The following is a 20,823-nucleotide window of genomic DNA, read 5'->3' on the forward strand; positions in this document are numbered from 1 at the left end:
CATTTTTTGGTTTAGTATATTGACTATGTGAAAAAGTGTCAAGTTGAATAGTCTATTAATACTTGTTCAAGAAAAGAGATTCTAGCTAGAAAGATAGATATTTTTCTTCCATTTTTTGGTCAATATCAATAGATCCTTTGTCATAAACATATTGATCTTATATATTTTAGAATGATGGCATTTTTGTCTATTTAACTCGTCAACATAATTTGCTTCTATGTTTTTCAAGTTGAAGCACAAGCATAATTTTCTTTCTTCAAAAAACAATTTGGACTAAGCATTTTTTCCTTTTTGTAACCATTAATGTTTTAGGATGTTGATATTGTTTTGAATAATTAAACATTGTTTTTTCAACTTTTAATTAATTCCACACTACAAAAACTTAATACCTTAGACTAAATTTTGTGTCCTCTTTCTATTGTTTATCATATAGCTTAAACATCACACACTACGGTTTGATTCTTAAGCTAAAAGTCTTAAAAACTTATAGTTAATTTTCCAAACTTATTTTTTTCCTTAGTGACTGATGTTTAAGGGTGGTCATTTTTATTAACAAAAAATGTTGGGTGCCATGAGATTTTTCACACTTGAGTATCAAATGACACAATCTTTTAGATGCAGGTATCTTTTTATTTATTTATGCTTGAGAGATTTAATATCCATCATCTTTAGAACCCATATTTATAAATAATCATACCAATGAAAATATTTGTCTAATGCACATTGCTACTTATAAGTTTTCAAAACCATGTCAACATATTTGAATGCAAGCATGCACCTTTGAGGTGGTTTGTCAAATAAATTGGTGTCATTGTAGAGAAATGTCATTGAGCCTAGTGATGACATTTATTTCAAAAAATATTGATGAACCAATTATTGTGTTTTCTATGAATCCACACTTTATATGCAAGATTGCATTCTAACACATTAAGCTTATGTTTGTTGTCATAGAGTTGGTTCATATTACAAACTACAAAGTTTTATGTATGCGTTCTTAATATGTCCATATAGAATGGAAGTGAATAGTTACGTACCAGTTTTAGAAAATGAGCATTTTAAGAGGAGATTATTTGATTTACTTTTTTGGAGGCATAAATATATTTAATGCTTTGGTGGGAAAATGTTAAGGTTATTTTACAGTGAACAAGGGAATGAATTGGCTTATTGAGTCCTTAGCTCCCTCCCTTCTTCCTTTTTCCTTTGCGTTAAAATGTGACATGTTACACTAAACTCATTTTTCTACTTTCAATTTATTCCACACTACAAAAACTTAAGACCTTAGACCAATATTTGCATCGTCTTTATGTCCACAGAGTGAAGAATCAGATAAACTTGGCTCCTAATGAACACATTAAAGTTATGATATTACAATTTGTACGTTGATACTATAGTTCTCCATATACATAAAAAATGATAGTTGATGTTCCATTTGATAGAATTTTACTAAATTTTATATTTGTTGATTTCTGTCCAACATTTTTAATTACTTATCTTTGCATTTTTAGACTTACAGATAACTAGATCAGTATCTATAGAAAATGATTGATGGAAAAACAAGGGATGAATTTCAGAAACATGGGACAGTGAAAGAGAAAAGAGATGTGAAATGCAACCATTTTCCTAAGTCGATGAGTTGGAGAATAACTTGACTAAAATATCACATTGGAAAGAGAGAAGTCCATTGGATCACACCATGTGATAGTTCTCCTAATGAGGTTGCCAAGGAGACAATATAAATCCTTAATAAATATGAGAAAAGGAAGATAGCAAAAAAGGGACAGAAAACCACATGGATGCTCGAATGGGAGCTTTCAGTTCTATAGAGTCAGAAATAGGTGTAGGGGCTTCTTCCATTGGGTCATGGATACGATGATCATCATCTGACAATGTCAATGGCCATATATCATATTTTTGAGTTCGACATAACATTCATGGTGCTCAACTTGGATTGAAAAGCACTGCATGGAAAAAAGAGATGCATGACAACACAAGGGTGGTAGTTGCAATATTTTGGTATTATAATTATATTCTTCTTAGTGCCCTATATATTCTATATTGGGATCAAATCGATGTTGCAATGACATTGCCTAGCAAGGGGTTCAATCCCCCAACTCGTTATGAGGTAAAAAGGTCATTGTTTGACGATGAGGAAAAAACCATTCATCAACTTGTGAAAGAGAAAATAAAAGTGTGGGAACAAAGTGGTTGCATTATTAAATCTGATGCATGGACATATGGAAAGAATAGAATGCTCAACAACTTTTAATTTTCTTCAAGCAAATAATATCTCTAAATTAGTTAATGCCTTAGATCAAGTGAAAGACGTAGAATAATTGTGCAACATGTCATATTAGGTTGTCATGGAAGTGGGAGTTGTTAGTTTCATCTAGATTGTGACTTATAATGTAATTACATATGTGGCAACTAGTAGAGTTCATATGGACAGGTATCCCACATTATTTTGGAGCCCTTATGTTGCCAATTGTCTTGAGTTGATCCTTGAGGACCAAGAGAAACCGAGTTGGGTGGAGAAGGTGGTTGAAGATGGAAGGAATATCACAAATTACATCTACAACCACACATGAGTCCTAAATCTTATGAAAGAGCACACTGGTGGTAAGGATATTGTGTGACTTGGGATCACATGATTTTCAGCTAATCTTCTCAACTTGCAAAACATATTAGCTACACTAACATATGAAATTTTATTACATCTTTGAAGGTAATTATATCTTTTACTTGTTATTATTTAGATCTTCTACATTCAATAATTTCCTTTATCAATTATATTTCAACTTATTGTTAATTCCTTAACCTAGGGCTTAACCAAGGCAATCCCTCATCCAACCCAACCACAAAAACCCTTATTTTTTTGGTGTAAAAATAGGATATCAATTAGGAACTAACAGATCTTAAACCTACTCTACATGAGCTTTTTGGAGAAGTTTGTTGCAGTGTAACTAGACTATGTCAACCATTTCATCAATACATCCTTCCAACTAGTTGACCTAGTCCCTTTTGTCTTGTTTTTGAATGATTTTTATGTTTTGTTCCTTTTGTCATTTCATTTCCAAGATCTATAGATAGATATTCAGAAAAAAGGTCCAAATCCACAACTTTTAGAGCTAAAATACATCTTCATCTATGTATTTCAAGGTGAGTCTTTCATATTTTATTTCATTTCATATATTTTCCCAAGATCTATATCTTAATTGGGCTAATTGTATACACCTAGCATCTAGATTTAGGCAATTGGTTCAATTTTGTATACATGTTATCCTATAAGGGCCAAAGAGTACATTTCCCTATATTGCATTCCCTTTTATAATATGAATTTGGTATTGGTGCCCTTCTTTTTTGGGTTCAAGATAATCTAATTTGTATTATAAGTGGACTCATATTTAGAAATTTCCCTCTTTCTCTCATATACATATTTGATTGGCTTAGTGGCTTGAAAAAGAGGAGATCTACAACCCTATTAAAGTGTCTCACTTTTCCCCCTAAACATATTTGTGGACCTGACTTGTGCTCCTTTATTTTTGGAGTTAGAATGTTTGTTTGAGGTGTTTACCTTCTTTTGGTAAACTTGACTTTTGGAGTTAGATCTCCCTTATGTCCATTAAAGTGTTTATGTCCTTTGGGGGTAAACCTTTTTGGGATTTTAAATATAGTATTGTTTTGGTCCATCATACTTTTCATGCTTGCTACTCTTCTTGCATTTATTTATCATACCTATGAATTTTATGCAATTTTCTATCATTTTATGTTATTCATGTCTTTACATTCTTTTCTTGGATTTGTTCTTTTATAGTTAACTAACAGAAGGTTTCTAAATAGGTCATATTTCAAGACTATCATCAGACTTTTATGTGGCTTTCTCATTTACCTTTTAGATGGCATTTTGAGATTTTGTTAGTGATCCTCCCAATCCTAATCCTAATCTTATGTCTTCCTTCCTAATGACCAATCCCCCTCTATATTTCAAAACATTCAAGGTATGGTTCGTGATCCTAATATTTCTTAGTTTTGAAATGAGCCATCTCCTTTGTCACCTCCTCTTACTTCTCAACCTTCTCTTTACACTACTTCTATAATTCTTCCTTACACTATATTTTCTCATAATTCTTCTGACACCACATTCTCTCCTTCTACTCTTCATCCTATTTATAATACAAGTTGTTATATTATTACTCAAAAAAGTTATAAGGGTTTAGGTTTAGGTATTAATGAGCACAGTATTAAGAACTCTATTGACCCTCCTACACAACATCATAAGTGAGATCTTGGTCATGTTCCTTCTTTTAATTATCCTTCTTCTTCTCCTCCACCTCAACCTCCTTTGCATCTTCTTCTTCTATTCCACATCTTTCTCCCATTGATACTAGGGAAGCTTTAGCCTTAAGGGTTTATTATCACCTTTTGCAAGTTCCTACCTTAAAATATCAATCATCAATAATGAATGTTGTTACTATATTTGAATGTCATTTTTCCTACAGTAATGAACATTCTCTTCATGATTGTATGGAATTCATTGTCTATATTCATGATAACATTGACAATGGTAAGATATTTTATACATAATATATTTACTCACTTCTTCATAAAAATACTTAGCATGTCTAACCCCCATTGTCCTTACTCCCTGTTATGTTGCATAATATGTTTAGGAGTGATAGAATAGGCCCCTTTTTCCTTGTTCACCTTCAGTAGGGGGCAAGGATCATCCTTTCTTGGGGTCTATTTTGGTTATTTGATATCTAGATATCTTTTTCTTCAAAAGTAAGTATTTGGTATTGGTATAGCCTCTTATGTTACCATCTAGCATTTTTATCCCTTTTAGGTGTGTGTTCTTTAATACGTTTACATTGATTGATTATAAAACTTGATCTTTCTATTATCCATGTTCTAAGGATCTCACTTAGATGGATGTTTTCACCTTATTTCTTTGTGTTATCTCTTATTATAAGTATAGCATGCTTCTCATTATTTCTCTATAGATAGTATTATTTTATAGAACATTTTTATTTGTGGTTATGAAAAGATTTTGTTACATGTAAGATTGTCTGTCTTTTTCCTAACAAAATGTCTTTTATATCTTGGATTCTAATGTTTCTCATCGGTAATCATCTATAGCTTATGTCATACATGGTAACTTCCCTTAGCATCTTATGATGCTTAAAATAGGATATCCTATGATGCTTTCTTGTTCTATATTTCTATGGTATGACATTATTCTCTAATATTCCTTGTTAATAGTGGATGTTTTGTGCATAACTATTGGTTGTTGCCTACATATTTATATTTAATGAAATATTGTGGCATAATCTTACCATATACTTTCTTCCTTGTCTCATGTTTTGGGGGCAAGGATTTCTGTATATTTTGTCTCTCTATCTCTCTAAAGATCGGCTTTTCCTTATCATAGTGGCATTTTTTTATTATGCGACATTCTTTTCTTACAAGGAATAGTGTTTTGATCATGACTCTCTCTTCTATACAAGATGTGCATGTCCTTGATTATCACCCCTTCTTTATTTGCAAAGTTGTGTTCATAGTTAGCATTTACCCTTCCTATGTGCTTTCAAGTTTGGCATCCTTCTTCCAAGGATCCATATTTCACCTATACACAAAGGGCTAAAATAGGTGCATCCTTTTTTTTCTTAGAAGTTGTATCTTTGTTCGTGAAACTCCTCTTGAAGTTAGATGTTTTTTCTACAAGATCTCTTCCTTTCAAGGTCTCTTCTCATTTTGTGACATATCCTTTTATAATTTATCTATATTCTTAGCTTATAAGAGATAATTCTCTTTGTTAAGTTTATGGTATGCATTGTTGATAAAGCATATCTCGTTGTTGATATATGTAGTTATCCTTGATTGTCCTCCTTACAATGTATATGGCTACATAGTCATCCTAAGGAAGGGGGCATATATACACCCTCTTTGTACATAGTTTCCATGATGAGAAATATAGATTCTGAGTATGGCTTGGAGTACTTTATCCTTGTTCGTTGGGTATGATTTCTAGATCACCCTCAAATATATTCATTGCGGCTTCATGTCTCTTTTACACATATAAGAACATATGTTAAAACTCATGCACATGATTAATGCATGTACATTTTCTAAATCCTCTATGGGTATAAGTGACATCTCTTCGTCTTGAGGAAATGCACCTTTGCACTTCTTTTTTTGCTAAATCCCTCCTAGGGTAACACACACACACACACACACACTCACTCCATAGTGATAGCAAGAAATTGATCTATAGGTGGACACATACACATACATTAGTCATCAATGAGCACACAAGATTGACTATCAAACACACAAACCTACTAGACCATTTGATCCTGATTTTTTTTTTGGGGGAAGGGGGGGGAGTTTGGGATTGACTATCAGGAACAAAAACTTGTTAGACCATTCAATCCTTCCTAAGTGTGATTGACAATAAGGAATACAAACCTTACTGGTCTAGATAATCACTCTCTTTCATTCTATCTATTTATGCTTTCATATTGGTGGGATAGAATCATGAGGGACATAGTCTTTGTGGTACTTTTTCCTTTCCTATATTATCTCTTATGTTTTGTAATGCCTTTCAAATTTGATATTAGTGAGTGAAATGTTTCCTTAGCTAAGGCATTTTTCACTAGTTGATTTGGCTTTAGTACTAACCCTTTTTGTGTCTTTTTGGCTTTTTTTTTTTTTTGCTTTTGTCTTCTTTGGCTTTTTTTTTCTTTGTTTTTTTGCTCTTATGCATGGGAATGGAGTTAGGATCCTAGGTTTAGGAGCATATGTCCTTAATCTTAGTGATGTTCTACCTTGATTAGACATTGTCTCTCTTCTCTCCTTCCTTTATCAAGAGTATGACGTGTGTCATCCTCCTACTAAAGTTGGGGCTAAATATATTGTCTTAAAATGGACACACTTCATTTGAGACCTTGTATCCCTCCTTCATGTGGTTTCGGTATCTTTTTCTCTTATTCCCTTCCATTTCATGCTTCTTCATCATCTCTCACTTTCTGACATGGTCTTTTAAGTGACATTTTGATACCTTTGACCATATTTCCTAATCAATTTGTTATCTTCCAGTTTCACCTACACTTCCTTCTAGAATTTTTTGAGGCCTACCTATCTCGTCCCTTGGGACTAGGTTGACCTAGTCCATCGTGATTTTGGGGTTCAGGCCTCGAAAGTCCTCAAGTTTACCAATTAGTTTATTTAACTCCCTAGTTGGCCTGAGTCATGTTCCCGCTCAAATATAGTATAAAAGAAGGCTTGGGGGCTTCATTTTCGTATATCATTCTCAAGTTATCTCATCTTGGAAAGACATCCACAAGAAAAAAAGTAATCAAGGTATTCTTCAAATATCCGCAAGCATTCAAGTGTTGGCATCTTCTTGCATTAAGCATCTTTCTTCAAGGCGGTAGTGGAGTTTGGCTCTAAGGAGAAGATTCATCATTCTAATCCATTCAAATTATATATTATTCATCCATGACATGTCACATACATTTCCATTCATGAGGTTTTGGCTTCTTTTATTTCTTCTTTCATTTATTTGAGTCAAAGCTATTACATTTACATGCTTGATCACATATCAAAGTCAATTGCATCTTTGAAGGTTGGTGTATCTTTCACTTGATATTATCCAAATCTACTACATGCAAGCATTTCCTTTATCAATTATAATTCAATTTTTTGTTAATTCCTTAACCTGGGTCTTGACCAAGGAAAGCCTTCATCCAACCCAACTACAAAAACCCTTCTTTTCTGTGTGTAAAAACAAGATATCGGTTTGGAGCTTATAGATCTAGAACCTACTCTCTAGGAGATTTCTAGAGAAGTTTGTTGCAATGTTTTTGGACCACATCAACTATTTTGCAAGACATCCTTCCAACATGTCGAACTAGTCCTTTTCACCTTCTTGTTGAACAATTTCTGCATTTTTTCCTTTTCTCATTTCATTCCATGATTAGCAGTCAAATTTTTTTTTAAAGTTCTAGATCCACATCTTGCAGAGCTAAAATACATCCTCCTCGATGTATTTCAAGGTGAGTCTTTCACATTTTATTTCCTTTCATATCTTTACCCTAGATCTATAGCTTAGTTGGGCTAATTGTATACACATGCATCTAGATTTAAGCAATTGGTTCAATTTTGCATACATGTTATCCTATAAAGGCCAAAGAGTCGATTTCCCTGAATTGCATTCTCTTTTATAATTTGAAATTGATATTGGTGCCCTTCTTCCTTTGGGATATAGCTAATCTAATTTTGATTATAAGTGGAATCATTTTTGAAAATTCCCCTCCTTTCCTCACATACATATTTGAATGGTTTAGTGGCCCAGAAATGCAAAGATCTACAACCCTATTAAAGTGTCTCCCTTTTGCCCCTAAACAATAAGTATGAAGCAAAGAAGGTTGTGAAGGTTGTGTTTGATGTTAAATTTGGGAAATTATCGAAGGAAATCATCAACGTAAGTTTTCAAGATTTGATTGATGATTTATTATTTAATTTTCAAATATTGCAATTCACTAAATTTTGTATAATTTTTTATGTCTAGATGTCAGAACCATTAGTGAGAATTCTAGGAATGGTGTATGTGGATAAAAAAATTATGAAGTATCTATATGAGCTCATAGATAAAGCTAAAGAGGTCATTCAATACTTATATAGGTCAAATGAGATCGAATATAGACTCATACAAAACATAATCAAGCATCAGTGAAACTGACAAGTCCACCAACATATTCATGTAGTTATCTACTGCATAAACCTCAAGTTCTATTTATTTAACACTTTTAGAGTAGATGTAGAGGTTCAAGGTTGCTTGGACATGTATTTAAAGATTAGTTGTTAATTTGGACCTTCAAGACCTCATACTTGATGAGTTACATAGCTAAAAGAGGGAAGAGATGCCATTGTTCTCTTCTCTTGGTTGCAAACGTAGCCAAATAAAAAAGAATATTTTAATTTTATTATACCATTTATTTCTTCCATTCAGTTCATTGGAATCTTAATGACATTTTAAATGGTTTTTTGTCCTTCCAAGATTGTCACCTGAATATCATTGCAACCATATACTCTTTCTAGTCGTGAGCAAAATTAGAGTACTTTGAGAACATACAAACAATGAAGTGTAATAGGTTGACTTAGAAGAACTTGAATGACTTGGTTTATGTGTGATGTAACCTTCAATTATGCGAAAAGAGGGTGTGAGAGCATGCTTCATATGAAGCACTTGACTTAGATTTCTCATCATAATGGTGATGATGATGATGTGCATAAGCATCCTTTTTTTGATGAGTAGCTAGTTGAGTTTGAGATTGAGGTAGATGATTGGGATACAGAAGTGGAACCACTTGAGGGGGAACATTAGTCTAGTCATCCATCAGTGAATTCTGTTGAGGCATCTACACAAGCACCTTTTGAGACACCTAATCAAGCCCTTGTTGAGGATGTTGCAACTACTTTCACAACACCCTCTCAACAACAATGTTCTCTATTGAGCTTTAGTAGTACAAATTTTTCATTGATACTAAACTTAAATATGTATTCAGAAGTTGTAATTTCATGGAGTTTGATATGTATTGAACTTATATTTATTTTGATGTTGCACTTTGTTTAAATGACTCCATGTTAATATGCTAAGTTCTAATTGTTATGTATTTATGTCAAAATTTTGATTAATATATGGTGGATATCTCATATTAGTATATGTTGTACGAATTTGGTGTATGTGTGTGTTTCATTTTATGAAATTAAAAAAATTAAATGTTCCATACAGTATCAATTATTCTAATTTTTCTGTTGAGTTTTTGTTGATTCTGAGTTTAACAAATAAGGATCAAAGTACTTATTTAAGAAATGTAATAGAAAAGCTTAGTTCCAAAAAGACATCTAATTATATAAAGTTGAACTTGAATGAGCACTAGATTTGTTTGCAAGTTTAAAATGAAAATCTTTGTCATTATCTTAACAATTACACGTCAAATTCACTACAAAAATCTAATTCACAATTAGTTCGCAAATATACCATGTCAATGCAAAAGAGCACACTTACTAAAAGTAAATTCTATAAGAATTTGCCTAGGGGCAAAATTCACCCAGGAACTAAGAACTCAAACACAAGTACAATTGTAGACCAGAAAGAGAGAGTATGATCAGACTGACAATATATTCAATATGTCATGCTAAGAGTACACTAGGAGTGCCTGTATATAAAGGCCTCTAGGATACATCTAGAATGCCTCGTAATCAGCTACATGATATGTCATACAACCAAGCACATGTCCACCAGATATGGGTTATCCTCCATTAAGCACAGAAGTAAGTGTGGTGATGAGAGGATAAACCTACATGGGTGTGACATGCAAATCAATGTTCTAGACACCATGTGCTAAAATAGAGTTGCGTACTCCTGTGTTGTCAACATGACAACTCAAAAGGTGCGCAAACTCCTAAGTGTCTCACAAAATAAAATAATAAAATAATGCATTAACCTAAGTAAACTTAAATAAGTGTAAATAGTGAATACTTATTTACACCAACACTCCCCCTTAAGTGCAACTTGGAGAATGTCCTTAAGCTTACAAAAACTAGGATGAAGATGCATAATGGGTCCTGGCTACTAGGTCATGTTAGGTACCCATGTACATAATGAAGATACAATCTCTCATAAAGCGGAGAAAGAGGAAAAACCTCATAGGAAAACCCTCCCAAAAAAAGAGAGATAAATAGGGATGCATGGATGGAGTAATCAAGACCCCCCCATTACAACATACATCCAGTATATCCATAAGAGAATGATGAGAGGAAGAGAGACAGGATAGGTTCTCCCCCCACAAAAGAAGAATGCCGACAAGTGAAAGCTACTCCAAGGAAGAAGCTGGTCCAAGAATGTTGAATGACATTCCTCCCCTTAGGAAGAAACAAAGGAAAAGGTGCAATCCTAAAGATGTATGCTAGCCCTGAAACCTACTCAAGTATCCTTGTGCTAATGCTAATGTTCACCCCTTCCAACTGTGCTGAAAAGAATGAATGCAGATCTGGTAAGGATGTCTATTGAACCTGTTCCAATGAACCATCTGTCTCCTCAATTGACAAAGAGACCTCCTCCAATTGTTATACACAAGGATCCACAATCACGCCAACCTGTATAGATTGATCATGTAGAGAATGGACATGAGGGTCAGAGTGAGCCCTCGCAACAACTGTAGAAGGATCACCTTCATCAAAGAGAAGGTGTAAGTCCTCAAGGCTGTCTCCCAAGTCATGAAGCTGGAGCTGGAAGATGAGATGTACCATGTTGTGTTGGACCTTACACTATGGAAATGTAAGCATTTGGATTGGACTAATGATGTGACCTCTCACTGCAACTGTCGATAGAACCCCATGTGTCTGAATTTGTTAAGCACTATTGCATGTGCCACTATCAGTTTCCACCGTGTATGAAGTGCAGAGAGGAGTAGAGGATAAGCTAGGTGAACTTTCCTCAAAATGAACATCCTTCTCCATAAAAATCTTATCTATCTCTGGATCCATAAGTCTGTAAGTTGCATTGTCTTCATATCTGATGAAGGTACAAGGCCTAGGTGTCGGTGCCTTGCAACCCCTGGAAGAAAGATTTTCCCATGTTGGAAAATTGAAGACTCTGAAGTGACTCACAACCAATTTTTTGTCGCACCATGCCTCGAAAGGAGTCTTTCCATCTAAGGCATTATGAGGAGACCTATTAAGTATGTGAGTAGCACTGCCAATGGCTTCAACTTCAACTGTAGGATCAAGAGACTTGGCTTTTATCTTGCAACTTGCCATGGTTTTGAGAGTTCTAATCCTCATAACTACAACATTTGTCTTGTGCAGACTGAATACTGGTGGGTCCTGAAGATCAATGCCCTCAATTCTACAAAAGTCCTTAACTCTTATGTCTACATATCTATTCTAATTGTCCACCGTTAGTACCTTGATGGCTTTCCTTGACTTGTGTTCAACATGAGTCTTAAAGTCTTGAAGCTTATGAACCACTTCATTCTTGTGATGAAGGAAGTAGACCCAAGTGAATCTTGAAAAGTCATCAACAAATGTGAGGATGTAGCAACCTTGGCTGACTGAAGTCACTGCAAAGGGTCCTACTAAAACCATGTGAACTAGCTGAAGAACAACTGGATCTCGAGAAGACTTCCCTTTATCATACTTCTCCTTGAGATTCATATCCACTGAACATGATGAACATTCTCCCTTACAAAAGTTGATGTTGGGTAGACCTTTGACCATGTCTTTACGGAAGTCAAGGTGACCAAACCGCTCATGCCATAATGTGATTTGTGAAGTAGAGTGAGTCAACAAGGCTTGAGAAGGACTCTTAGGCACAAGGTAGGAGAAGGAGTATAGCCTCTTGTCATCATTGACTTTCCCCATTGGAACCAATGAATTATCTCTTAGACTTCACACCATCACTGAATCTAGAAGGAACTCAACTTTGTGACCATCTCCAAGGTGAGTGATTTGGTAAACTGATAGGAGATTGGCACTAAGGTGTGGAACATAGAGAATATCTTTGAATTCCCCATTTTCCATTTCCACATTTCCTTTCCCTTCAACTTCCATTTTAGTATCATCTCTCACGAAGATGTGTGGCACCTTTGACAACTTCAATGAAGAAAAGTCTCCCTTTGAATAACCCATATGGTAGGAGGCATCTGAGACAAGTATCCATTTCGAAGAAGAACTTGTGTTTGCCATAAGTGCTTGCCCTTTACCCTTTGAAGAGGTTGGAGTTGAATCCTTGGAAGTACTTGGCACTTGAATTTTGTTCTTCCTAAGTAGATTTTCTAACTCATTGATTCTTTTTATCTTGCAATGATGCTCATCATGATTTTTCTTTTTGCAGTATGCACAAAATAGTTTGTCCTTCTTATCATTACTTCCCTTCTTGTTGGAAGAAGAATTTCCTTGTTGTGAGGAGGATTGTCGTGTCTTAGATTGTGATTTCTGCTTCCACTGCTTCTTCTTGTTGTTGTTTTTCCCTCCTTGACTTGATTTGTGATCATCACTAGCCCCCAAGGCTCTAGTCTTTGATGACTTGAGAAGTCCTAAATCCATCAAGTGAGATTGTTCAACAATCAACATTTTTACAAAGGCATCAAATGTAGGCTTCTAGTAAGCAGATCCCATGGTCAACCTATGATTATTGAAACTCGAAACAAAGGATGCATACTCGAAAGGTAGCCTCTTTAGGATGTGATGAATCAACTTTTCATCCCTCATGGGATTTCCACAATCTTTAAGAAGTGCCCTATACTCATTGGCTTTGATGATGTAAACTTGAATTGTGTCAAAATTCTTTGGATCCAAGAGAAGTAGATCATCTTCAATCTGAAATCCCTTCTCTTCATCCACCTTACCATACAATGATTCAAGTTTATCCCAAGCTTCTTTGGATTATGAACAATTGGTAACGTGAAAGAGAAGATCCCCATGTACACAACTCCTAATAACTCCTAAAGCCTGTTGGTCTTGAATTTGCCAATTAATGAGTTCTTTAACATTAGTAGGTTTAGAAATTTTACCATCAACATAAAGACTGTATCCTTTTTCCATTAATCTACTCCATGCAATATCTTTCCATGTAGAATATTTGCATGAAGTTAGAGGAGGACATTTAAAATCCATGATGCAGAAATGAAAAGAGCACAAAAGAGAGACACAAGAACACAGTACACACCCCCCATTTTCACTTAATCAAAAAACCCCCCCAAAAAATATGTTTTTGGCACTTTATAAGTAGTGCATGTACAATGGGCCACTTGTCAAAATGAACAAAGTGGACTTTATGATTTTTCTTTTTACAACTGCCTTATTAGGCTCAAATCTATCACTAAGCACTCAAGCTCAGATGTACAACAATTCTAAAAAAGAATCAAAGCTTTACAATGCTGAAAAAAGGCCTAATTCTAAAAGTGAGAATTTTGTCCACATAACCCTAGAATATAACTTCAGATCTGGAAAGTGGACAAAAAAATACGCACTTTCAAAAAAAACAAAACTTGGAAAGTGACCAGATGTGCTCGTACGAAGCGTTTGAAGTTGCAAAACGTAGGATTATGCAGGTATAGTTGCCAAAAAATGCAATTTCTATAAAATCTATGCACCAAAACCAAAAACCAAAAACCAACACACCACTGGAAAATTCAGGAAATTCTACCCAATTTGAAAAAAAAATTGCACTTGAATCAGAGTCTTGATGTCCAAGTTATGGGCTCGCAAAATCAAGCTGCCAAATTGAAAAGCAATTTGGAGAGGGGTCTGGAGCAAAAAATGGAAGTCTAAAATTGACGGTCAAACATCCATCATTGTAGTTGAAAAATAACTAGGTTTGATGGTCAAACAACTATCAATTTTAACATAGGGAAATGCTGACATCAATGAAAAATGCCCCTTGTTGACGTGTCAGGCTCACTGGGTGACTGTAATGTACGGTTGCTAACGTGGTGCTAATCTATATGCTAACATGTCAAATAGGTGTCACTGACATGGCAAAAAGAAATCAGATTTCATGAGGTTGACATGGCAATTCTAGACTTACGTGTCTACTGAGTTGGCAAAGATGATGATGTGTCATTCGTAGATTTGTCCACATATCGAGGGCACTGTTGGCAGTTTAAACCAATTAAAAGTGGTCGCATGGCGGCTCCTGGTGTGCTGCAGGTCAATTGTACAATGGACAGCATGGTTGGGCACTTGAGTACTCCACAGACAAGTGGCAATGTGCAAATGTGGAAATGTCTATTACGTGAAGGGGTCGCTTCCAATACTTTGGTGACACTTGTCCAATGTGGGAACTGTCTGCAGATGCTGAAAAAAGTAGTCAGCATCAACAAGTGAACCCTAGTCGCTGTGAAAAGACCATAGGGCTTGAAAAGATGGATGCAGGCGAAAACATAGATGGGACGTTGAAATTTTAATGCATGTTGAAGCCGTTGTCATGTGAGGATTTACGGATGCCAGATTTTGAACTTGGTTTCCGGTGACGAAATATCCTTTAGAATGCCGCTGAATGGTTTAAGTAGCATCAGGAACTCCTTTTGCGGGTTGCCAAGAATAAATTTGCGTTGGATTTGCTTATCTTTATCCCACATGCATCGGGGGTAAACACCATTAGGTATTTAAAAAGAATAAGCACAAGGAGTTAAAACAAAGAGGCGTGCTGTAATATGAGCCGCCAGTGAAGTAAATGGTCGATGGGTAAGAATGCTAGCTTTTTTGGAATATTTGTCGAATTCGGTTGTGCAATGTGTAGTGCGATGCTGACCAAAAAATTGCAGAGGTACGAGATTACTGTGTACAACCTTTGCGTTGAATTGTTGAATATGCCCACGGATGAATTTCTCCTGCCACAAATAAAATATACTGTGCCAAATTGTTGAATATGCTTGCGGATGAATTTCTCCCTAACTGCAAATCGGGGCGTCTAGGGTCCGATTTGCAAAAAAAATTGCCTCATGGTCGACTTTGGGCCAAGGTAGCTAAGTTTATAGTCGATCTTCACCAAATCAGTGTTTCGAACGCAATGGCAAGGTCAGATCTGGCTCTAGATGCTCCCAATTTCCACAATACTCTAGATTTGAGCTAAGGTGCTAAAGCAACAATGGTATCGAATGGCTATGTGATGAGAAAATCTCCAAACTCTGATACCATGTAAGAATTTTCCTAGGGGCAAAATTTACCTAGGAACTAAAAACTCAAACACAAGCACAACTATAGACCAGAAAGAGAGAGTATGATCAAAATGACGATATATTCAATATGCCATGCTAAGAGTACACTAGGAATTCCTGTATATAAAGGCCTCTGAGATACATCTAGAATGCCTCGTAATCAGCTATATGATGTCCTACAACTAGGCACATGTCCACCAGATATGGGTTATCCTCCATTAAGCACGAAAGTAAGTGTGGTGATGAGAGGATAAGCCTACAAGGGTGTGACACACAAATCAATGTTATAGATACCATGTACTATAATAGAGTTGTGTACTCCTGTGTTGTCTATATGAAAACTCAAAAAGGTGCGCAAACTCCTAAGTGTCTCACAAAATAAAATAATAAAATAATGCATTAACCTAAGTAAACTTAAGTAAGTGTAAATAGTGAATACTTTTTACACCAACAAATTCCAATGCAAAGGCAGACCTTGGTTTTGAAGATTAGAAGTACAAATTAAGTCTTTCAAAGGCAAAGGTTATTAATATACAACTCCTTGGGCCCATATATTTCCAATTATCTTAAGCCTTTTGTTTATTATTTAATCCTTGGTCCTTATGTTTCCACTAAACTAATATACATATTTAAAATTTGATGAGATATAATTGTATCTTCTTAAATCACATTAAGTGTGTTTTTCATTTCATGATTGTAAAATGAACCACCTTTGTATGCTTTTCGTTTTAAGTACAAAGGCAAGTCTCGTCATCAATTACATATTGTATACCATTCAGCTTAAATAAGATAAACAAAAAATTAGAACATACAAAACAAGGGTTGCACGCAACTAGAGTCTCATCTTTAGGTGAGGGAGTAGCACGGTTTGGAAGGTGTCAACAAAATATAGGCATGTAGTGATGAGAAAGTGTGTAAATGATGGGAAAGCATGTTTGTCAAATGCAATATTAAGAATGAAGGGCTTACAATTAGCTTAACATTTTTCTATTTCAAATATGTTGATTGAAGGGCTTACAATTAGCTTAAAACATTTTTCTATTCCAAACATGGTGATGGCCTAGGCTCAAAGTAAATTCATAACATTTTTCTTAATGGAGATTTTTATTTTGAATTTGGATAAGTGGACAAAAACATAATGAATATTGCAGCACATGACAACACTCATGACATGAGCCACATTACACAATATAGCAAGTGAATCAAACAATAAGATATACATCATAAGAGTGCTCATAATATCCAATTCCACAATTCTTACTCATACCTAATTTGTATGTAATTGCAAATAGGCTGAGTGAATCGTCTTGTTCTCACTATTACCCACTTTATATGCACTTACAAATAGGTTGAGTGAATCATCAATTAATTGTTTCATTGTAAGGACAATGAAAAGGAATTTTCCTCTAGTTAAACATACAATATTTATATGCCAAATTTTCATATCTAATGCGGGATACATAAACCAAAATAAAAATCATTTGGAGGCACTAAAAATATTCGTGAATCATCCAATCGAACATCATAATATTTTATCAGATTTCTAGTGAGGAGAATAATGAACTGAAAACTCTCTGCAAAGTTCAACATCTTAATTATGATACGCAAACAAAGTTGTAAGAGCAATCAAAGTGAGAGAAGTGTTAGATGGCAATCTTTTTAAAAATGCATGAAATCAAGTGGTGAATTTGATATAGGATTTGAAACAAGTTGATTGACAACTCATTCTCGGATGAAGTAAATGTGATTGTGTCACAATCGTGTTCTAGGTCATGGACAATAAAATAACTTAAATTACAAAAACAAAAATGAGTCATAGATATAATAATTTGGCATGAGGGGTGAAAATTGTACAAATTTGTTAAGATATGGTAGCATCAATCAGAATTCAAGGATAGACCTAGCAACTGTATGAATATGTGAGTATGTTTGTATGCATATCAGTTCCCATGGTGAACTGGTATACATACATGCACACACATATTTCATCATGTGAACTGATACACACACACACACACACACACACACACACACACACACACACACACACACATATAGACATAAACATTATTGTTGCCACCAGTGAAATCATCCTTGTAATTAACCATATTGTCCATATAATACTAAGTTTGAAATTTGAACATTCGCTCTTGAATCAAGCAATGTAATCTTGCTCAAATCGATCATGCATTGAATCAAGTTTATGACCTTTTACATTATTCAGATCGATGATTATTAAACGACACCCAATTAAGGATTTGGACCTTTGTTTGCGTGTCTCTTTAGTGAATAGCCATGTTAAGCTTTGTTATGGCTATTGGTAAGAGTATTAATATGAACCAATTCAAGAGATAAGAACCATTGAAATACACTAATAGTTCTATCTCTACAAATCGAATTTCAAATCGTACCAGTAATAAAATCATTAAGACTTATCTCTCAAATCTGAATATTTATTTGGTGCATATACATTTTGAATTATTAACCTGCAAACAATATATACATATTATTATTAAAAAATTAGAAATAAGTCATAACCATTTAGTTTGATCATAAGTTAAATTTTCATTTGCAAGGTATCCGAGCCAGTCTAAAGAAGATCCAAAATTAAGCTTGAGAAATCACACTACTCATATTGTGTTTTTATTAATTTCTTCAAAATGGAAAAAGTAATCATATTTTAGGACCACCTTAAAGAAGCGAACAACTTCACAACATGGAAGTTACGAATGATGATGCTATTAAAAGAGAACAAATTATATTTACAAGTATAAGACAAGAAGTCTTAACTTGAAAATGAACTAAAAAAATCCCAATGGATTCAAGATAATGAAAGCAATGAAATTGATAATGGATCATGTTAGAGACTACATAGTACATATACTAGCAAAACAATCAATTGCGTAGCTCATGTTCAAATCTCTAGAGAGCACATTTGAGATAAACAATACCGACAAAACCCTTGCACTCAAAACACAGATGATTCACATAAGCATGAATAAAGGAGAATCCATGAATTCTTTCTACACAAGAATAATTGAATTGAGGGATCAATTGTCAACCATTGGGTATAAAATAGATAGCAAAGAACTGCCCCCAATAGTCTTAGGTGGCCTACAAAACTCATGGGAATCATTCAAACAAGGCATAAGTGCAAGGTCAAAACTCCCAAAGTTAGACTGTCTAAGATCTGACTACCTACAAGAAGAAGCTAGATAGTAAGCAAAAGGAAACAAACAAAATTCTATAAATGAAAAAACTGATGTTTTGAATACCATCATAAGAAATGAAAGAACTTCAAAAGGAAGAAAAATTATAATGGAAAAGGTTCATTCAGACAAAGAAAAGATGCTTCCAAAGTTCAATGTTTCATATGTGATCAATATGGTCACTATGATGCCAAATGCCCTTGCAGAATTAAGAAACAAGAATCCTATGCTAAAGTTAGAAAAAAATATATAGAAGAGGATTCTGAGAAGTTCCTATTCTACTCAGCACTATCAAATCATGTGTCAAATAAATTCAATACTTGGGTGATTGATAGTGGGTCATCTAGACATATCACGGGGTTACTAAAACATCTAGATACTATGGTGGAAGAGACAGAGGAAGAGGTAACTATCGGAGATGATTCTGCACATCTTGTAAGAGGGGTGGAAACTTGTAACATCAAATTAGAATGAGGCATCACTATCCAACTTCAAGATGTAATATTTATACATAGAATCAAAAGAAATCTAATATCAATATCTATCATAGAAGATAATGGGTGCAATCACATTCATGAATGGGAAAGTTTTGGCATGGCCAAAGAATGCTACATTTAAGAAAGCCACAACTATATGTGAAAGACAAGGATACCTGTACAAACTATGCACTGAGACCAAACAAACAATCATTCTTGAAACTTATGACTCCAACGAGATTTGGCATAGAAGATTAGGGCATATACACTTTTGTGTCCTAACCTCCATGGAAAATTAGTAATGAGACTACCCAAACTAAACCCTACTCATAATGGGAAATGTAAAGAATATGCTTTAGGGAAAAACACTAACGGGTCATTTCAAAATAGTTTAAGCAAAACCAACAAAGTATTGGAACTAGTCCACTCATATTTATGTGGACCTATGTCTACCCCCTCCACGGGATTTTCTCTTTACTATGTAATCTTTGTGGATGATTTCTCCAAAAAGACCTAGATCTACTTCGTGAGGTGTAAAGAGTTGGAACAGATCCTTAAAAGATTCAAAGAATTCAAAGCCCTACCAGAGAACTCTAGAAAGAAAATTAAAACTTTAAGGACTACCAATGGAAAAGAGTACACTTAGAAATATTTAAAGAGTTTTGTTTTAATATTGGGATTAGGAGGGAGCTTATTGTACCATGTAATCCTCAAAATGGGGTAGCGAAGAGGACAAATAGAACTATTGTGGAGTTTGTAAAATCAATAATGTATGACTAAAACCTAGATACTTCATTTTGGGCAGAAGCATCCAGAACAACCGTCTACATACAAAATAGATGTCCTCATTGACATCTTGATAATAAAACACCACAAGAGGCTTTTACTAAGATAAAACTTGATATTAGCCATTTAAGGATATTTGGGTGTCGTGTACATTCATGTACATAAAGAGAAAATGACAAAATTAGAACCTTCTGGGAGAAAAGGGAATTATGTAGGTTACGCTAAAACTTCAAAATCCTAGAGGATAAACATTCCTGAACAAGGCCAATTAGAGTTGAGTAGAGATGTCATCTTCGAGGAATACATTGTCTTCAAAAGGTCAGAGTTTAGATGAGTTAGAAATTTAGGACTCACCTAAAAACATGGAGGAAGAACCTACTACTAAACCTCAAAGGGAGAAACCAACAAAAACCTCTAATGAAATCCAAATTGATCTTGACACTCAAGAGGAAAATCAAAACAATAGCAAGAAAATACCTCTTTGGGCTAGAAAAAAAAGATTGAGGAAGCAAAACAAATTACAACACCAAAAGGGTCATTCAAAGAAAGCAAAAGGCCTAACAAATTTTCAAACTATGTGACTCTAATGAACGATATCATAAACTTAGAACCTACTGGTGTAACAAAAGC

This window comes from Cupressus sempervirens, chromosome 3, assembly GCF_028749045.1.
Source record: "Cupressus sempervirens isolate cs-2001-9-10 chromosome 3, ASM2874904v1, whole genome shotgun sequence".
Taxonomy (NCBI): Eukaryota; Viridiplantae; Streptophyta; class Pinopsida; order Cupressales; family Cupressaceae; genus Cupressus; species Cupressus sempervirens.